The sequence below is a fragment of the Ochotona curzoniae genome, unplaced genomic scaffold (genome assembly GCF_017591425.1).
Source record: "Ochotona curzoniae isolate NIBS_2020 unplaced genomic scaffold, NIBS_Ocur_1.0 contig_621, whole genome shotgun sequence".
Classification (NCBI taxonomy): domain Eukaryota; kingdom Metazoa; phylum Chordata; class Mammalia; order Lagomorpha; family Ochotonidae; genus Ochotona; species Ochotona curzoniae.
The window spans coordinates 2071-22329 of record NW_024466497.1 but is presented as its reverse complement, the minus strand read 5'-3'; the positions used below and the strand labels follow the sequence as shown (position 1 = coordinate 22329).

Below are 20259 nucleotides of genomic sequence, written 5' to 3'. Positions count from 1 at the left end.
TATCTCACTTAGTCTGAGGTGGAGGCGACGGAAAGCTACTGACAGAGACAGAGATGTCTTCAATTGTACACCTCACATCTATGCATCCCAATGCCTCATCAGGGCTGTGACCACAACCAACAAGAAGAAAAACTTTGTATCCTCACCTGGGCAACTGAGAAAAAGGAAACATGAGCCTTCACCACTTCCTTCCAGGGACCCAAGTGGACAGAAGTACAGACCAGGAGCGAGACACCAAGGATGATGTCATTAACTCAGATTACTCAGCTAAATGCCATATATACAATCTCTTAAGGAAATTTTACTTATTGATATTTATGGCATGCATGTAAATAGAATAATGATTGCAGGGTCATACCTCTCACAATATGACAGCAGAACAAGAAAAAAAATATGTATTAGAATCCCCTAGAGCATGTTCTTTTCTTGAAACCTTCCAAACAATTCCTCTCAGGTCTTAGGAGAATGATGTAGCATTTGGGAATAAAGATGCAGCCCAGGAGACCAGCACCAGAGGCCAAGATGGAGAAGACCTCCACAGCCACCATCACCTTCCCCTTGGTGCTCTGGTACACAGGCAGGAAGGTCACCCACACACTGCAGAACACCAGCATGCTGAACGTCAGGAACTTGGCTTCATTGAATGTGTCAGGCAGCTTCCTGGCAAGGAATGCCACAGTGAAGGTGCCCAGGGCCAACGAGCCCAGGAAGCCCAGCACACAGTAGAAGGCAGTGATGGAGCCCTCGTTGCACAAGAGGATGATGTGTCCATGCTCAGAGTGTGCATCTGTGTCCACAAAGGGAGGAGATGTTGCCAGCCAGACGGCACAGAGAGTGAGTTGGATGAGGAAGCAGATGGGAATGACAGCGTTTGGGGCTCCTGACACCAGCAATTGCCTCATGGTCCTTCCAGGTATCAGGGCCTTGAAGGCCAGGACCACAGTGATGGTTTTGGTCAGCACAGCAGAAACAGCCAGTGTGAACACCAGGGCAAATGTGATTTGTCTTAGGAGGCAGGTGGCTGTGTTGGGACGGCCAAAGAAGAGGAAGGAGCAGAGGAAGCAGAGGAGGAGTGAGATGAGCAGGATGTAGCTGAGGTTGCGGTTATTGGCCTTGATGATGGGTGTGTCTTGGTGCTTCACAAAGACCCCCAACACCATAACAGTGAGGAGAGTGAGGGTCAGAGCCATGCAGGCCAGAGCCGCTCCCAGAGAATCCTCAAAGGTCAGGGATGTCTCCATCTTCAGGAGGCAGTGAGTCTTCTTGCTGTTTGGGTACTCCTGCTCTGGGCACTGGACACACCGTTCTGCATCTATAGAAAGAGATAGAGTCAGGGTGTCCATTGTGGAAATTCAGAATCATTCCCTGTTGTGAAAATGCGTCAGCTCTGCAGTGTGTCTAAAATACAGATCAGTTGTGTTGTGTTCTAGGGCACAATAGAACCTGTTTCTACCTTTCTGACCTGGGCAGAGTGCTCATCTGCTGAAGGGAAGAAACACATTCAAAGAGATCTTAACAGACATGTGCTAAGGTGGCCTATTCTGTGACCTGATGGGGACCCCATGGACATGGGTTCTTCCAACCTTCACCTCATCCATCCCTTTCAGTCTCCTTCATGTCAAGTCCTGTGTCACCATTGCGTAGTGCATCAACTTTAGATCCTTCTCTCCCAGACGTAAGCAGACCCAAACACCTATGGCAACCTTACTAAAACCAATGCTTTCAGTTCTCCTATGGTAAATTGCAAAACATGTGCATCCTCATTTAGCATCTTCATTCTCTTGGAAAACTTTCGATCATTTTTCTATGTGATGCTGTGTTTTAGTTGATTGAATAAACAAATTTTGCATTTGAATATAGATGTTGTAATGGTAGGAAATCTGGGTGTGTTGTGATAGTTATCAAGTTATTGATGGAGAAATAATTCTATTTTTCAAGTAAAGGCATATCAGTACTTTAAAAGATTTTACTATATACTCCAAGTGCCATTAGGTGTGTGGTAATTCCCCTAAACATAATTCTGATCCATCCTCATGTAAATGTTATCTTCACACAAGCAGAACCTATTCCATATGTTTCTGAACTGGGATGTAAAACAAGTTGTAATCAAGTTTCTATGTGCTCATGGAAACCTGGTGATTATGTCACTGACATTTTTTTACTTAGAATGTAATTTATCTAGCTGCATCATTCACATGAGGACTCTTTTCTGGCAGGCACTGATACCATTCTGAATGAGTGCTGAGGCGGGCATTACTCTAAGGAACGCCAGACAAATACACAAGTGGCCACAATGAATCTGAACAGATTGCATGAACAAATGCACCTGCGCGTTGAAAGCTATGGTACAGTTGACAACCACACTGCCAGTAAACCTCTTCTGTTGTCTTTTCATGGAGAAAGGAGAGGAAAGTAAAGCTATATGCATTGGAATTTCCACCTACTTTACCTGTCTGATTGGACATTTCTCTCTCTGGACAGAACACACAGGTGTAGCAGCAGATGGGTCTTCCTTCCTGTGGCAAGATCCTGAATCCTGGACCACAGCTCTGGCTACACATAGACTGAGGAGTCTGAAGGGGAAAGAGAAACAGTGGGCATGATTTGCTGTGTTATCAGCCACTCCAAAGCATGTCAGTGTATTCACTCTCACAACAAACATTTCATTTTCACTTGAAGGTCACAACTGAATCCTCTCCCCCTGTATTGGAGGTGTTCCCTATGCATCCATTGCAGCATCACATCATGGCCATTGCTGCTTCCTTAAGCCTCTCTCGATTACAACAACAGAACCTAGTAGTATTCATCTCACATTTTTTTCAAACAGCTCCATTCAAATCACCCAGGAGGCATCATACATCCAAAGAGAACCATACCTCTTTGAAGCCAGCAGGCCATTCTATCAGATCTTCAAGTATGAGCAGCCCCTGCTCATGTGAACTGGTGGAAGAAAACTCTCCAATTTTTGCCAGCAAGCTCAATCCCGCAGGAAAATTCACAACATTCTGGATATCATAACGTGCCACGCCACGTCTTGGTTCACGCATGGATACATCATCTCCAGCACTGTTTCTGAACTGGAGTTTCCTCAGAACTGGGTGGAGCTGGAGGACAGGCAGAATTGGAGACAAGGAGAGTATCCAAGTTAGTTGTGGTTTGGCACAGGTGCTGAACAAGTCTTCTTTGTTGTGCTCAGTATCCAGACTCTCTTATGGGATAGGGCATGACTTTTCTCTGGATGCTCAAGCAAAACATTTCCTGAGTTGAGATGAATTGAACTCCTGTGCCTCATTTGTAAGAAACGCCCTGTGTACATTTACAGGGAAGTGAGTCTAATAGCTCATAGTCCATATCTTATCATTTCAAGAAACTCTATGCAATTCATTTCTATTCTCTCAAAAGTGCTTAATTCCAACATTCGCTATAGATAAACCTGGTGCTGTCGTATTTGGTCAACATTTGCAACAAAATGTGATGAATTAGAGAGCTCTGGACTGGTGGAAATACCCGAGTCAAACAGCAAATATTGTTTCCCTGATTTTCAGAAATTGTACTGCAGTGAATATATACTATGAGGATAACACTTAGGTAATGTATTGACCCATTATGTAGGCCATGTAAATGACATTATCCTACTTCCCCTTAATAAGAACATTATCTGCAATCACACGCTTTGTGATATTAATATACAAGATTCCAGAAAAATTCACACATATGGATATATGGAATATCTATATATGATGAATCAGTCTCAAATATCAGAATTTTGAATTTTACACAGAAAAATTTTAAGGAAAATGAAAAATGTTTCGTCAACATATCTGCATATGTTGACTTTCCATAAAAGCAATACATTACTTTTTTAGGTTTTAAACTTTATCCCATATTGCACTGGACCTTTGGTAGCATTGAACTTACACTGGAACATATTAAAAATAATTGCCAAATAACAAAAGAAATATTCAAAATCTGTGCTGACTGATTTCTATAGCAAAGGCAGACAATTATTGGTGGAAATACAACTCATAAAATGAACCCTTCTTCCTTATACCTGATCCTGCTGACCTTGAAGTATAAGAAGTGTCATGGTGTTGTATTCCAAAGAAACACCAGCTGAGTACATCAAGTGGTCAGTGCCTGAGCTGATCTGAGGGAGGGTTACCTGCCAGGGAAGAATCATTGGCTGGGCTGCTTCTCCCAGAGATCCCAGCTCCATTTTCTCTATAAGAATAGCATGGAGTACATGGGCCACTGCATACACAGCATTGTAGACTAAATAGCTGGAGTCAGAGAGGGTCATCAGATCAATGTATGGTGGAAGAAACTCCAAGGATGCATTTGCTGAGCAGTTTCCAATGCGTCCACAAAATGACCCTGCTGGTGAGCAGTCCAGATGCAAGAGCCATAATTTATTGAAGTAAAAGTCCTCTGGGATGAGAGAAGGCTCCACTGTCTTGAGAAAATCTTTGAGGCCAGGGATCTCCTCCCTGTGGGGGGAAAATGAGAAGCCTCCATGCAAAGAGTGCAGCATGTGGATGTCTCATACACAATGATGTCCCACTTGGATGCCATCACCCACACCTTCCCCATGGTTAGAAAGAATTCCACTGAAATGTCCACAGTAATGAGGGCCCTTACATCGCCATAGAGGATGTGCACATTTGCAATTGAAGCTTGGATCCTGCTCATGAAAGTCAGATCACTCTCTTGATACAGCCTCTTGGTGACAGGGAGCTTCACTGTCAGGGCCACACAGACTCCTCTCTTCAGCATCTCTGCTTGGATGTCCTGCAGGAACTGCTCTCCTTTCATGTCATCAGACACAAAGAGCGCCACCCATGTCCAGCCAAAATGCAGCAGCAGTGACAGCATTGCAATGCCCAGAGAGCTGTCACTTCTGGCCATCTGATGGAGGGATGGGAACTGCTTCTTATCATTTAGCGTGGGATCAAAAGGGCCATAGGTCAACTGAAAGCACAGAAAATCAAGATCAACTTCTATCTGAATTGGGTAAACAATCCGGATTTGAGTGAAAACAATTATCCCAGGGTGGACCTGAGCCATTCAATATATAATGTAGAGGAAGAGTACAGTGGAAATGAAACAACCTACAGTCCTGGTCACAGAGAAGAGTATAGCTGGGTGCCCATTACTTCAGGTCAATAAATACAATTTCCATTCATAGCTTTTAAGAAGATACATCCATTTCTGTTTCCTCTTTGTGACCTGTGCTGAGACCAAGTTCATGGTCTTTCCCTTGTCCTAGTGGATTGTCGTTGGTGGTGTAGAGTAGAAACTGTTGGAATTGACTCTGAAACAGACAGGAATCTCTACTGTGTAAGTCCCTGTATTTGGAGCTCACTGCTTGCTGCTGGAAATTAATGTTTCCATTCTAATATATTCATTAAACCCTGTTTGGTCAGGGACAAAGCAATTTTCCAATGCAAATTTCCTTCTAATAACAAGGTAGCCTATGTCTGACAGACAAATGTCTTGATTCTGGCTTATGTTGTGGTCCTCAATGACATCTTTGTGAGATGCTAGATAGTTCACTGGAGGCAGTAATGTTGACTGAACTAATTTAGTCATAGTGTTCACTGGCATGTGTTCCTGGCTCTACACATCTGTCATGCTTGTGTGTAAAACAGAAGAGGGGTGCTCTTTGTTTGCCTCTCTCCTTCTAAAACAAATATGGGAGGATTGTGCATCTGAAACATGGATGGGTATATGGCATGCTCTCTGAAAATGCTGAGAAAATCTGCCATTGTACTCTAGAATACTTATCTATTACAATACAATCTCAACACTCCCATGGGCTAGTGGGTTAATCTGCTGTTTTCCATGTCAGAGCACCCATTCCAACACAGGCTAATCAGCTTCTGACCCAGTTTCCTGCTAATATGTCCATCAAGGTAGTTATGTATGACTGAAGAACTAGGACCTTTCCTGCCACATTGGACAACTCAAGTGACACATGCCTCATGGCTGTGCCTGGATCAGAACTAACTGCTGTGGGACTGTGGGCATTAAACCAGTGGATCAAAGACCTCTCTGTGCATTTTCTTATCATCTCTCCCTTTGGAGTTCCAACTAGACACAAAAATGTATCTTTTAAAATATGACTTCACACCTTCAGAACCAATCTGTTCCAAAAAACAACCAGAAGTGGAAGTCTATATCCCCAGCACTAATAATTTGTGGTAGCACCTAAGACAATGTTCTCCTTCCACAGGATACTTCAGCATGCTGGGCACATCATTTAGAAATTATCAGATGTCAACATGAAACAGAAGTGGTAACCAGCACATGGAAGTAGCATAATTTGACACTAGGCAGGAATCTAGGCAGACTCAATATTCACTGCTCTTTCCCCTATCCCATTATGCTTGTACTAGGAATAATCACATATCCCCCAAAATGTGTGAATCCTTCCCACATCACAGTCAGATGTGTGTACTGGGCCACCTTCATTCCAAATGGGTTAGAAAGATTCAAACATGTCTCTCCAGATTCAAAACTCACTGACCTGTGGGGTTTTGTAGAGCTCCAGAAGGGTTCCAAATTCAATGGACAATGCTGAAGTGGCTCCAACAATGGTGGCCACCAGCATGCCTTGTGTCTGGCAGGTGTAGTTAGGTAAACTCGCAGTGTTCCCAGTCAACCAGTGCAGGAGTCTCCAGAAGGTGAATCATTCACTGGGAAAGGCATTGTACCACTGGAATCCCAGGGTGAGGTTGGAGAGCAGGTGGTGGTCTTTGTTGATCTCCTGGATGGCAAAGTAAAAGGCCAACACATATTGGTAGTTCTTCCACAGCCACCTAAACATGAGCCAACACCAGAGAGAAAGATCAGACCATGGAATTCAGAGCAATAGCACAGTCTAGCCCTGAAGCAGCATCAGACAGATAGACGCAGGTGCCATTCTGTGCTGTCATAGCCCTGGCACAGGGAGTGGCTGAGAGGAAGGTTCTCAGAGCTCCAGCGCATGTCAGAATGACCTTTGGACCCCTCTGAAGGAAGTTGTCCTAGCATTCATGACCCTTCACTAATCCTCCAGGGAAACCTCAAGGTGCTCAAACAGGAGACAAAGTCAAGAGCAAGTTTTCTGTTGTCACCGATCTCTGGGGTCACTTGTAAACCACCTGAATCATCAGCACTCTAAAATCGCAGGACACGTGCCTCTGAAAGCAGCTGCACCTGGGCTGTTTCCCACTGATCTTGCTGCAATCCCCACCTTAAAGCTTCACTTGATTAGATCAGTTGTATTACTTCTCATTCACTTTGAGACAGCAGCATTTGATTGACAAATTCTTGGATACATCATGCAGACTGTTCACTTAGTTTGATTTATTCACTTTTATGTACTGAATTCTCAACTAGCATGTCATCATTTACTCTTGCATGGTTTTTCCTTTTCCTGCATGTGTTAAAAGATTGATTAATGTAGAAAACCAATTTCACATTTTCATAGATATCATTCTAAGAGGATGAACAAATTCATTCCTACCCTCAATCTGCCCCATTCTTTGTTCCTTTTAATGTTTGATATACCGTAGTTTCAATTTGTGTTTTAACCACACCATGTGTCTTGAGTGAAAATATGACTTCTTGAAATGTAAAAATGGCTCTCACACTTGATTTGCCTAATAGAACGGACGGTCTGTTTTCTCATTATGGATTCTTGGCTATAGTTTCCTGAAACATCTCCTGGATTTGTCTAATTTACTAAATGTGTTCCATCATCTGAATGATAATACATGTATTTATGTTAATGAATGATACAAATATAATATATTCATATACTAGTCCTTAAGTTGCACTGAAATTTACGTTTTAGTTCCACCAAAAATTATGGTGCCTTTTGGTTGGTTTCTTGAATAAGATTTTTTCTGTCTTCTTGTCCACACTTAGAGATGATAGAATCTCTAATTGACAGTGTTTTGCTTTTAGTGAAGCAGCATTTCACAATCCTGTCACACAATATCTTGCATTTATACATTTGCAATCTGAAATGCCATCGTATCCTCGAGGTAAATGGTAGTATTCTATACACACTTAAACACATTAGCTTTTCAGATTCTGTACAGGATTCCCTGAAGAAAAAATCAATCTGGCCTGGAGATTCAGCCCACCCACAGCTTCAACTTCATTAATAGAATGATAAATCTAAGTTATTGAAATACTATTTTGTTTCATCATGTGGTCCTACTAATTTACATTATTTGTTGTGAATTGCACATTTCTTGTTCCTGGGGATCTTTTTAGCTCTTGCTACCAGCTGGAGGCTCACCTCCTTCATTCTTTTTTCCTAAAGGCTAAGTTGGCAGGGGTTAACTTGTACACCTGCAGAGTCATTCTTGGAGTCAACCAACGCTTCCTACACAGAAGCACACGTAGATAGGAAGATATTTGAGAAAAACAGACCAAATGTTGCTGCAAACTGAACATAGAGAAAGCATGTAAGCTCTCATTCTGTGTAACTTCACGCCAAGTGTCCATCACAGGCAAGAACACAGAGCCATAGACACATTGGTTGTCCCATGACAAGGGAAGACAGTGAGACACTGAGAAAGAGTGCGGGGATTTGGGGAAGGATGAGGAAAATCTACAGGTTACTCAGCAATGATTTGGTAGGTATTCAAGAATCTTGATTAAAGACTATCTCATTACTCACTACTTCACCCCAGTTACCTCCATCTGAAACCTTTGTGAAACTTATGGAATTAACTTCATCACCAGGCTGCTGTGGTCACAAAAAGTAAATATCAAATCTAGTGCCCAGCATGGATTCAATGAGTGTGGCTTATAACCGAGCTCCAGAACTTGGAGGGAGGTACACTCACTGCACTGGAGTCCAACTTTCGGACAATTTACCAATCAGCATCCATATACCCTTCGTGAGATTGAAACACCTGCCATTCTGGGGTGTGACAGCATGTTAAGGCTATTAGAGAGCCACAAGCAAGGACAGCCAGGCACTTTTATAACTGAGGTATGAAAGCAGAGAGCAAAGTTTTGTCTCTGTGTGGCATGACCTGGAGAATCTCACACAGAGAACATGAGCAAGGCAGGTCCTCACTGATTCCCATATGGCACTGCTAGAATCAAGGAACACACAACCTTACCAGCAGCCACACAACAGCATCCCTATCAACACTGACACCCATACTGACACCTTAATTTTACTCCCATCCCATGCATGCTGGCAGTAGAGGATGTTTGGTCCCAACACTCTAACTCTGAGATTCCAAGCATTGTGTCTGAGACATCTAACCAATGCAGCAGACACAGAAATGAAGATGTCACTCCATTGTTCCCCCACAGGACAGAGAAGCAAATGCAAAATAAGTAGCAAAGGCATGGAAGAAACAAATGTGGATAGAACCTGGGCCTTCCTTAGTAAATATTACTGTGACAGTTGCACATTGTTTCAGCACTCTCAGAAAGGATTAAACACCAAGATTGCCACATACATTTACAATCACAATCACAATTATAAAAACTTGAACTTACCAAGCCCGAGATAAGAAAGAACGTGTGATCGGGGTACTGCTGTTGTTTCTTCCTGGGTAGAAAAGGGGGAAAAAGCCACCCAACATCAGGTCCCCATGTCTGTTCACATGCCACTTCGTGATTGTAAGACAATCATCATGCGTCATGCCTTGGGATACATGCAGCATGGGCAATGACAGGAAGAGGATGCTCACAGACCACATCTTGTCAGGATTCCCCTGTGGTGGAGACACAGATACTGAGTGTGTCTAAAAGCATGAGGAATAGCGGGCTGGCTGGAGTGGACACTGCTCTTGGAGCAGAGCCTAGCTGATCTGCACTGTTACAATGTCATCTCTTTGGCCCTGTATTTAGCATGCACTTGCAGCCCTGAATTTCTCACATGGGACACTCCAGGGATTGTCCTGCCTTGAAGCTATGCACCTGTCATCATCCGTTCTGGGATTCACACTTGAGAAAAACATGTTGTGGACTCTCCTTGCCTCCTGCTCTCTTTGATTGCACCATGGCCCAATAGGGCCCTGGAGACCACCTCAGGCTTGGACAGCAGCTCTGTGAACTTGTGTGCACAAGGACCAGGGGAGGTGTGGGCAGTGGACTGCTGAGTGGTTTTTCAAAATTTTGAAAGAGTTGATGCTGGGATGGACAGAGCAGCCAAATGCATCATTGCATACAGAGTGAGGGGTTGATCATTGTTTCCTCTCTGTGTGACCCAGCCTGTCCTTGTGACTTGGACTGACATCTTTCACTTGTCTGCAGTGCCTGCTGGGGAAATGGTCTTTAGAGTCAGAGATTATGAGGCATGTGCAGAGAGTTTACATTTCATACTTCTGCAGTATAGAAGTTGAAGTAGACAGATGGTAGCATTTACCTGTAGTCTCATGGACACACCAGGGCCTGCTTCATGGCTGAGGGGCAGGATATGGGGTGGTGCAATAGTTATGGATGTACATAGTGGTGATGTTTTCACAAATGCATAAATATCCAATATTGCGTGAATAAGATGAAAGAGTGTAACTCCATGGGGAATTGTTAAGAAGTAGAATGCTGAGTGTTACAAGGATGTTTTTGGAGTTCTTATAATGTATTTCTCTCTAAAAGAAGGAAATCGATAAGCTAGTTATAATAGGCCAATATTCTGATCCTGAAAATGGCTTACTTGCCTAGGCTTCAATGCCCATTTCCATGTATGAGAACTGAATGGGATGTGGGACAGACTGGACCAGTCTGCTACACATACTGGCAAGCATGGGAACTAAGGCAGGAAGGAAGCCTGGTGGGGGTTATTGCGGTCACTCTGACTAGTTACAGTTTCCACTGATTTGAGTGAGGGCCAAGTGTATGGTGGGCAGGATCATGCTAGACTGCAATGCCCATGGGTTCAAGTGGAAGATAAGACTGGAAATAGAACTGATCCAGAAACTGCAATCACCAGCATGTGCATAAGCTGATTGGGCGACAGGTGGTGCCAGACCCTGTACTGGCATGCACACACCAGAATCGGTTTTGGGATCACCTCAGAAAAAGTTTCCTTGGGATCCATCCAACTCAATGGCTGATATCAGAACCCCAACCATGAAGAGAAGTGCAGGTTCCATGGTCTGACCATACAGTGCAGGTGTCAAACCCTGAGCCTCCTCAGAAACTCAGACAGAGCACTGGACAGCATACCCAGGTGCACATGGAGGATATGGCAGTCCATTTGAACGTGCAGAGGGCACCTGGTGCCACAACTGAGGATGGAGGACATGCCATGTGTTGGCAGTGAAAATTGGCAAATGGAGACTCCAAGGTGGATTCTGGAGAGACTTCATCATGCTTGGAATGGCAGGGTTGACAGCAATTCAGAACTGTTGAACTATCAGAGTCACCTCAATAGTGCCCTCAGAGCATGCCCCATGTCAGGGATCTGGGATGGGTGGGAGGCTGGATGGGGCTTCTCCTTTTACCTACATCCATAGCCCAGACACAGAAAAAGAAGAATGTGGAAACAATGCTCTTACCCACTTTCTTGTAGCCCTTGGCCATTTGTGCCCTAATCAACTATGTAAACATCATCAAAATAAAATAGCAACAGAAATTCCAGGCTCTTGGCTTCTTCAGGACCCAGGCAGAGCCACTGGGGCCATTTGGGGAACACAGCGACAGATGGCAGATCCTCTCTCTCAGCATTGTGCTTAACTCTGACTTGCAAATAATATGGAAATAAATGTGAGAGAAAACTGTAGTGAATCAGCAGACAGAATATCCTCTCCAGCACCCCCCTCTAACTTAACTCTACTTTTCAGATAAATAAGTAAATAAATCATTGTGGAAGGATAATCTGGCCCATCATCCCAAGTAATCAGCTTCTATGAAAATGTAGACTTGGACTCTCTCTGAGCTAACAGCAGGGAGAGAAGCTCCAAGCTAACACTCTCTGAAGACTTCATTCACTGTGGAGGAAGTCAGAGTGACATGAAGGGAAAGGGACATGGGTGGATGTTCTTGCTATCCCTGTGGGTTCTCTATTCACCAGAGAGGGCTGAGGTGGAGAAGAGTTGGCCTCAAGTCCTCCTGTACCATTGGTCTTGCTCCCTCAGTGTGGAGATGCTCACAGCCTGTGGCTCCATGGGAAATGCAGGGACTTCCCTTCTGGCTTCTTGACACAGGAAGACAGTGGATATTCACATCAGGGGATGTTCCTCATCATCTCTCCAGTGGGTAAAGTGCAGACTGACATAAATTTATATGTGAATATAATTGTACATATGTATGGGAATAGGAAGTTTATTTACACTGCTGTTTTCACATGTGTCACAGCATGGAGATGTTCCTTGGCAACTCCACAGTGGGCTTCATGGCTCTGGAGGTTAACGTGGTGTGGCTATCACTCTGTCTAGTCTGGGAAGATGGTAGAAAGTAGGGGTAGTTATTCCATGGGGCTTTGTTTAACCTCTAGCCACTGGAACAAGAAGGGTCTCTTTAATAGCTTCTATTCTATGTGGTGTTGGGGGGACTAGCAGTCACTGGGTTACCTACTTGGTATGTACTATGTAGGCCCATGATTATGAGATCTCCATTCTCCAGAGTTGAGAGGCAGTTAAAAAATTCCTTGGAGTGCATCTACCATTTCTAATGGTAGACATGACTTGGGTGCTGGTTTAAATTCTCCCCAACCCTGGTTTAGTCTCTGGATAGACGTTTTGCTTGCTCTGATCCACTGGTGTGTGGTCTCTGATTTAGAAGAGGCTTGGTAGACCCGTGACAGGACTCTGTCAACTCTCCTACTGGTACAGATAACACTCTGCTGGGATGACTCACATTGTAGGAAGGGCTGATGTTGTAGGAAGGACTCAGTTTCTCTTGAACTGCCTTCTCTCTATTTGGAGAGGAACAGTTTGATGTATTTTTAAGAGCATTTCGCTTAGAAAAAGCATATATGTCCCCACACTGACCTAGAAATAAACGTTTTAATTCTATCCAGGGTTATGTTAAACAGTAAATATCCCTTTATATATATTTGTCTTATGTTTTTTCATTGCCTGAACTCCACACAACACCATTTTCCTTCAGCGTGACAAACTCTAGTGCTTTCTCCAGTGTTGCTATAATGCTGAGTGTGTCCAGTTTGGTTTTTGAAAGTCCTGCTGAAAAATATGTTTGTCTTCATTTTTGTAGGATATTTTTCAGGATTTTTAAAAATTTAGGTAGTCATGGCATCTCCGTGACACCTTCCAATACTTCTCATTGCCTCATGTTCCTTTCAAAGTTATCATTAGTCTGTTGATTCTTTAAAAGAAATGTCTTCATCTTTAAAAGATTGCTGGTTCTTTAAAATGCATACTTTGAGAGTTTTAGGTTCCTTTCAAATTTGCTTTTATGTAGTCTTTTTTTTTTTTTTGATGATGTTTAAATAGTTGATTAGGATAAGAGGGGTTGAGGTTTAGGGGAGTGTGGGTAAGGTCATTATTTCCGAATTATCTTTTTTCTCTTTCTGTGTCTGGACGAATGGGAGAGATAAGGGGAGAAGCTACCCACAGCCTCCCAACCACCTCAGTACCCAGGTTTGGGGAACGGTCACCTGACATCATCTCAAGGTTCCTGATGTGGAGCATGTTCTAAGGGTTCTATTCAAGTGGCTTTGGTAGTTCTGACATGCTGTTAATCTCATAGATCCAAGGATGAGGGAATCCTTCTAAGGTCTGTTGGCTGACATAGTCCACCTCCAAGTCTCCACTCACCCAGAAATTTGCCGTCAAGCTTCGCTGGGCTACAAGTTTTGCTCTGCCCTTTTTGTCTGCCTTTTTTGCCCAATTTGTTCTGTCCTTTTTTCCTCTGCTATGGTACCATAAGTGCTCCACAGGTTCCCATGTACTTGCTCTGGTTCATTCCATGCCTCCATCAGTGGATACAGGCAAAGTCAGTTAATCCAGTCTGGCTCTCCCACTAACCCAGTTCATATGCCAGGCCATGTGCAGTTACTGCCCTGCCCAGCCTGGTCTGCCCCAGGGGCAGATCTCACACTCACCAGCAGGAACAGTGGCCCAAATCAGGGAAGTCCCCAGAGCTCCCCTACCAGGCTCAATCACGCTCACCTCAGAGCCTCACGTGTACATCCCAATCTGGTATGCCCTGCTCAGCTCAGAATATGCCAACGGGTGCTTTATCCTGGCCCAGCCTGGTCTGTTCCCAGTTCCAGCTCCTGCTGATGGATGCTGCTGCCCAAACCGGCCTGTCCTGCACCTCATGCTTCTTCTCGGATCTTCCAGTAGATGTTATGAACTAACCCAGCCTTACATGCTCACATATATGCTGGCATGTACTATAACCAGGCCTGGTATAGACTACTTGCCTTCATTCTTCTGCTCACTTGCAGGGACTCAGTACTGACAAAGGAGTTTCCCCAAGCTTCTCTATCAGCTCTCTTCCCAGTGACAGATCTTAAGCACTGTTGGCAACGCCTGCATTGCCATGTACCCCGAGCCGAGCGGAGGGACGAGGGTTATGAGACAGACAAGACAGACAACACACACAACACACAGAGGCTCATTCTTGTGAAGTGAAGCCTTTATTCAAAGTTGAACTCTCTTATATAGTCTGCTTGGCCCCTCCCAGGATCTTCCCAATGGTTAAGCAACACCTAAGCTCCCCCAAGGACGTGCAAAAAGGGGAAGCAGGAAGGAGGGAAATTGCAGTCAGGACGTGCAAAAATGGGAAGCAGGAAGGAGGGAAATTGCAGTCAAGCCACGGGCTAAATGTATCAGGCCATGATTGCCCTTCCTGTTACACCTTTGAGAAACAGCTGAGCTGTGGAGTTAACCCTTGGGAGACCGGGGCCTACAAAGCACAATAGTGTGTCCTCGGCCAAGGCTGAGTCCACTTCTTACCCTGGCAAGAACAATGGCCCCGCACAAACAACACACAACCATTCTGGTTCTTACTATTGGGTATTTCATCACAGGGACCCCTGGTTCACACCCCTGACTCAGTTGTCGTGCGGTTCAGTGGGAGCCAAGAACTAGCCCAGCCCATCCTACACCCAACCAGCATGGGTCTCACATGCACCAGGGGCTTCCACAGTCTATCCCATTCTGAATGTCCTCACACTCAGTCCACACCTATGCCAAGGCACCCTGTGGCCATGTCCAGTCCACATCGTTGCCCCATTCTGCCCATCATCTCACCATTGGGAACTACATCCCAGCCAGGGAATCCCCTTATATCCCCCAACCAGTCCTATTCCCAGCACATAGTTGAAGGACTAATCCAGATCCTCACACCTACATGTCTGGACACATCTTCATCACGCCTTTCTTAGGACCCAGCTGCTCCCTTTACCATAAAAAATTAAAGTATGTAGCATATCAAGAGAACTAATTAGGGAAATTTTGAATATCAAACGTTCTCCTTCCTGCCCCCAAGGAATTAAAAACAGCCCCACTTCATTCAGGTAACATTAACTACTGCTGGCATAGCATATTAACGTATGTTAGTATGGCAACCATGACAGCTTAAAGTTCAACAGAACTCTTCCATCAGGTTGCCTGGTCAAAGCGTTCCTCCTCTCGATCCAAAGTTTTGGGCTTAATTGCTGCACTTTTCCTCCTGGAGTCTTATTTACCATCCTGTGTGAGAAACACTGGTATTAGTTAGTAAAAGTTTTAGGCTTCAAATGGAAGCATCAACACACTGGAGAGGATCCTAGGACAAACAATGAGCTGGCAAGAATTCCTCAGAATATATATGGAACTTTTCACCCAGGTGATTGAGAAGAATAGATTTTAAGACTTTAAAAAGGTACCTACTCCTGGTTAGGTTAAGCTCGTTTATTAATGGTCCACCTTCTCTACCCTGCCATATCTAGGATGGTTACCTCTGTGGCCGTGGATGTTGGTTTGGGTTCTACCTATGGGGAAGACCATGCATTGACTCCATAAGGATGGAGTGTTCAGTCTGCCTTCACTCTATCTTGAAGAATCTAGCACTGGCTGCCACATGACCTCCCAATAAACTCCTGGAATGTCACCCTGTCATTTCCATATTTGGGCAATTGTTCCCTCACCTAATTTCTTCAGAGTTCAGATATCAACAAGCTACTGAGTACTTCACTACATTTTGGGACTTGCCTGTAACCTGTCCACAATTCTAGAACCCCTTTATGAAAGTTCTACCTGAATTGTCCTAGTCAGAGGGTGTCAACCATTCCCTCCTGGGACTCTGGTCAGACAACTCATCAAAAATTACCTCCTTGCAATGATCCATAAGTCCCAGCAAGATTAGGAGTTGTCATATCTCTGACTATAACCTGACCTACCCCTCCTCAGCTCTTCTACTCTAGTCACAGTTGCTGGTTTTGACCCTCTGCATGCTAAGACTGGTTTTAGTACACAACTTCACATGGTATAGTATACCACCCACTTAGGTCTCTGATTAAATGGGCTTAACCTGAGATATTTTTCCCTCTCCTATTCTATATAAAATTATTTTTCCAACCCCCTGAATTATTTGTGAATATTTTTATGTTTTACAGAATATATATGCTAAAACTCTTTAATATCTGTCTCACCTTAATCAGGATGAAATGCTGAAAAAGCCGGAAGGATAGAAGATAATCAAGTTAGTTTTTGGATTATATCAGCTTTAATTAGAGCTGTTATTATAATTTTAGAAGGGGAATGTGCAAGAAACTCCTTTAAGAGGAGACACCCCCAAAATATAGCTAAAAAAGAAGTGTTTCATTATATGGACAAGGAAGAAAGAGAAGGAGGACCTTAAGAGGTCCACCTAATAGGAAAGGCTACTGTAATATTTCTAAAAAAGAAGCGCCTCATAGTACAGATGAGGAGGATGGCAAAGAGCAGCCTGTGAGAGATTTCCCTAACGGGAGACGCCACCTTAACCTGGCTAGGAAAGAAATGGCTTATACTACAGATGAAGAAGAAATGAGAACTAAGAAAAAGAAGAAAATTTGTAGTGTTAAACCACAGGATTTCTCTAGTGAGGTAAACAAGGATAGGATAATGGAAGAGTTAAATACCAGCCCATGCCATCCCACTCTTAAATCTGATCAAAGACGTTTCCAAATGTCTGATGTTCCCCGGAGACCTCATGAACTCCGATTGCTTTTTCCAATCATACTTAGTCAAGAAAATGCCATCACAGCTTTTAAAAAGGCTTGCGTGTCCTACGGACCTACTTCTTCGTACGTGTGGGAATATTTAAATGGCTGGAGCCAGGCAGCAAACCGGATTCCTTATGATTTTGAAGTAATAGCAAAAATAGGACTTTCTCCTTCTCAGTATTTACAATGGAAAATGTGGAGAACCGATATGGCTAAGGAAAAATTGCGATCGTTAGGAGCATCAGGTCGCCAACTCCCTGGAGGGGGGCAATTGACTTATGATATGTTAATCGGAGGTGGACAGTGGGTTACTACAGAGCAACAGATACTGCTACCTCAAGCTGCACTCATTCATATACGAGATGTAGCATTGTTGGCATGGGAAAAAAATTGAAACTGGGTCTGAATTTGCAGGCAGTTATACAAAAGTCTTTCAAGGAGCCAGAGAATCTTATGCTGATTTTGTAAGGTGTTTGACAGACTCCATAGAAGAACAAGTTAGAGGAGAAGGCACTAGTGAGAGAGGAGTTAGAGTGGGTAGTAGGCAGTATCGGCCATCCCCTCTGGTCATTGTGGGAGGGCCTCAGGCTGATCTCTTTATCATTGAAAGGAGAGCAGGAAGAAGTAATACACATCTGCCTAAGGCCTGGAATGTCCTATGTCTGGCACCTCTGTGGCCTTTTGTCCCAAGGCCAGGTGCCATGGAAACCAGGAATTTTCTTTGTTCATGGAGAAACATCTTTGAGGGAAACCTTTAAAAGGTGCATTCCTCACCATTAATATGGGTTTTTGGGTTCTTCTCTTCATGCCACTATGGCAGAGGGTTTTGCTTCTTGTCCTCCTGCCACTATGGCAGAGCACTAGGGTTCTTTTTTACTTTTCCTCCTGCCACTATGGCAGGAAGTAAGGGTCCTTTCTATCTCAAAACCCCCTCCCGTCGCTAGTACGGGAGTCTTCTCTTCTCAGCTTTTCTAATAAATCTTGCTTTAAAACTAAACTGTGTCCGCATGAAAATTCTTCTTTCCTGCGAGACAAGAATTTGAGGTTGCTGCCATACTCGGAGTCAAAAATCCTGCAACAGTTTTGGTGCCGTGACTCGGATGAAATTGCTATTAAAGCAACTGGCTTTTGAGAATGCAAACGAGGACTGCCAGACTGTTATTCGTCCTATAAAAGAAAAGGAAGATATTTTTGGTTACCTCAAAGCCTGTTGCAACATAGGCACATTTAAACGCCGTGCCCGCCTCGCAGCACTTGAAACCTTTGCCATTCAAAAGCAAATGAATGCTAAATGTTTTAACTGTGGCAAGCGAGGACACCTGAGAAAAAATTGCCGGATGCTTCCTACAACTCAAAGATACCACGCTAATACTTCTAACAGTCACTCCCCAGGAATATGTCCTAAGTGCCAAAGAGGCCGGCACTGCAAAAAGGAATGTAAATCTAAAGTTGATCATGGTGGCAGACGCCTGTGGCCAGAAGACTCCTGAAGAAGCCATTCCCAGGTCCCAAACATTCAGGAGTTTACAAAACAGGAACATCCTATTCAATTTGTGCCTGCAGAGAAGCTTCAAACTTAAAACAGCCAGCAAGTAAATCCTGGAGGCTGAAATTCCAATCAATTGTGGTGAATGCATGTTATTCATATAGCACTTTTTCTACACAGCATTGCTTAATCATGTATGCCAATTTTTAAGTACAAGTTTTTACATTAAGTTATGTTCTCTGTCTCATTAAGTTCTTATTGTTTAAAATTAACAAAGTGATGTTCTTGCTTTAAGGAGTATTTGGGTGACGGCATTATGTCGTTATAAGGTGAAAGTTTGCTGTTTTTGTGTTAATGTACCCAGGTTGTAACTGCATGTCTTTTGGAATGTTTTATCCATTGCAACTTTTGGGAACTTGGAATTCAAAGAAAAGACTGGGCTTTTGTAAATCTTGAAGGTTTTTTGGGGAGACATTTTTTTAAAAAAAGGAGTGAAAATTTATCGTAATTTTGGTATAGAATTGAACTGTAACACACTGTTAGATTATTTCAAGCTATAAGTTAAATTAATGTGATATCGTCTACAAAGTGTTTGCATGTATTAATGTAATTCTTGTGCTTTTGGCTAGTTATCAAATCTCTCACTGCCTTTAATGTGTCAAGGTTTTGTATTTGTTTTAAAGATATCTGAGTGATGTTCTCACATCAATAACCAATTGTGATGTATAATGTGTCATGCTAACTTCAACAACAAATCTTTCAGATATTTTTAGCTACCTTTAAAAAAGCATTTAAGTATTCAAAAGTTTCAAATCCTAGGGCTTCCCTTGGTATTCTTACGAGGCCTCAAGAATGCCAACGGATCTATCTCCTGTTTTGTGGAGACAGTGGAACAGGCTATTGAATTATATTAAGATTATTGCCAAATGCAAAATGGAGTAAAATTTTATTGTGTCAAAATGTTGTATGCTTCCATGGAATTGTGAAGGTTTATATTTTAGTTTACATGCTTTTAATGATTTAGCTCTAAAGTTGTATCTGGTTGTTTACTGTGCATTCTTAGGATGCCTATATTACTGGGAAGACTGAAATTTGCATTTTTAGATTGATAGAGGGATTTCATAACGGCGATCAATGTTTTTCACTGAGTTTCTTGGTTCAAGATTATTGATTTAATATCATTTCACTTACAGATTTCTAGTGAACACTACTACTAAGCTTGGTTGAGAATGATATTTAAGTCTCCAAAAGTGTGTGTGTGTCTGTGTGTGTGTGCGCGCATACATGTGTGTCTTAACATTTTGTCTTTTGTAAAAGTTGTTTAAAATTGTTATCATGTGTTGCTGTTTGTTTATCAACAAGAGCAGGTTGCTCAGAGCTTTCTGATAGAATTATAAAAGTATCTACATGATTTTAAACTGTTACTAAATCTAATTTATTTTGTCCAACAATATATGTTTTAAAAGCAGAGGGGGAATATGCTACCCCTGTGCGTGCACTAATTTGGTCTTATTCACCTTAAATTTTCTTCAGATTTTGCCTTCTAGTAAGCAGCAGCTCTGTATTACTGGAGGCAGTTTGCAGGCCCAACGCAGATGTCTTTGGTTTGATGGAGGGACCTAGCCACTCACAAGTGTAGAGGTCCTGACCCCTTGCT

At 43.1% G+C, this 20259-nt stretch overlaps 1 pseudogene; it reads right to left on the bottom strand.

Moving 5' to 3' along the window:
* Positions 1-398: 398 nt before the first annotated feature.
* LOC121163453 lies at positions 399-9565 on the bottom strand (annotated as a pseudogene).
* Between the last annotated feature and the right edge of the window lie 10694 nt (positions 9566-20259).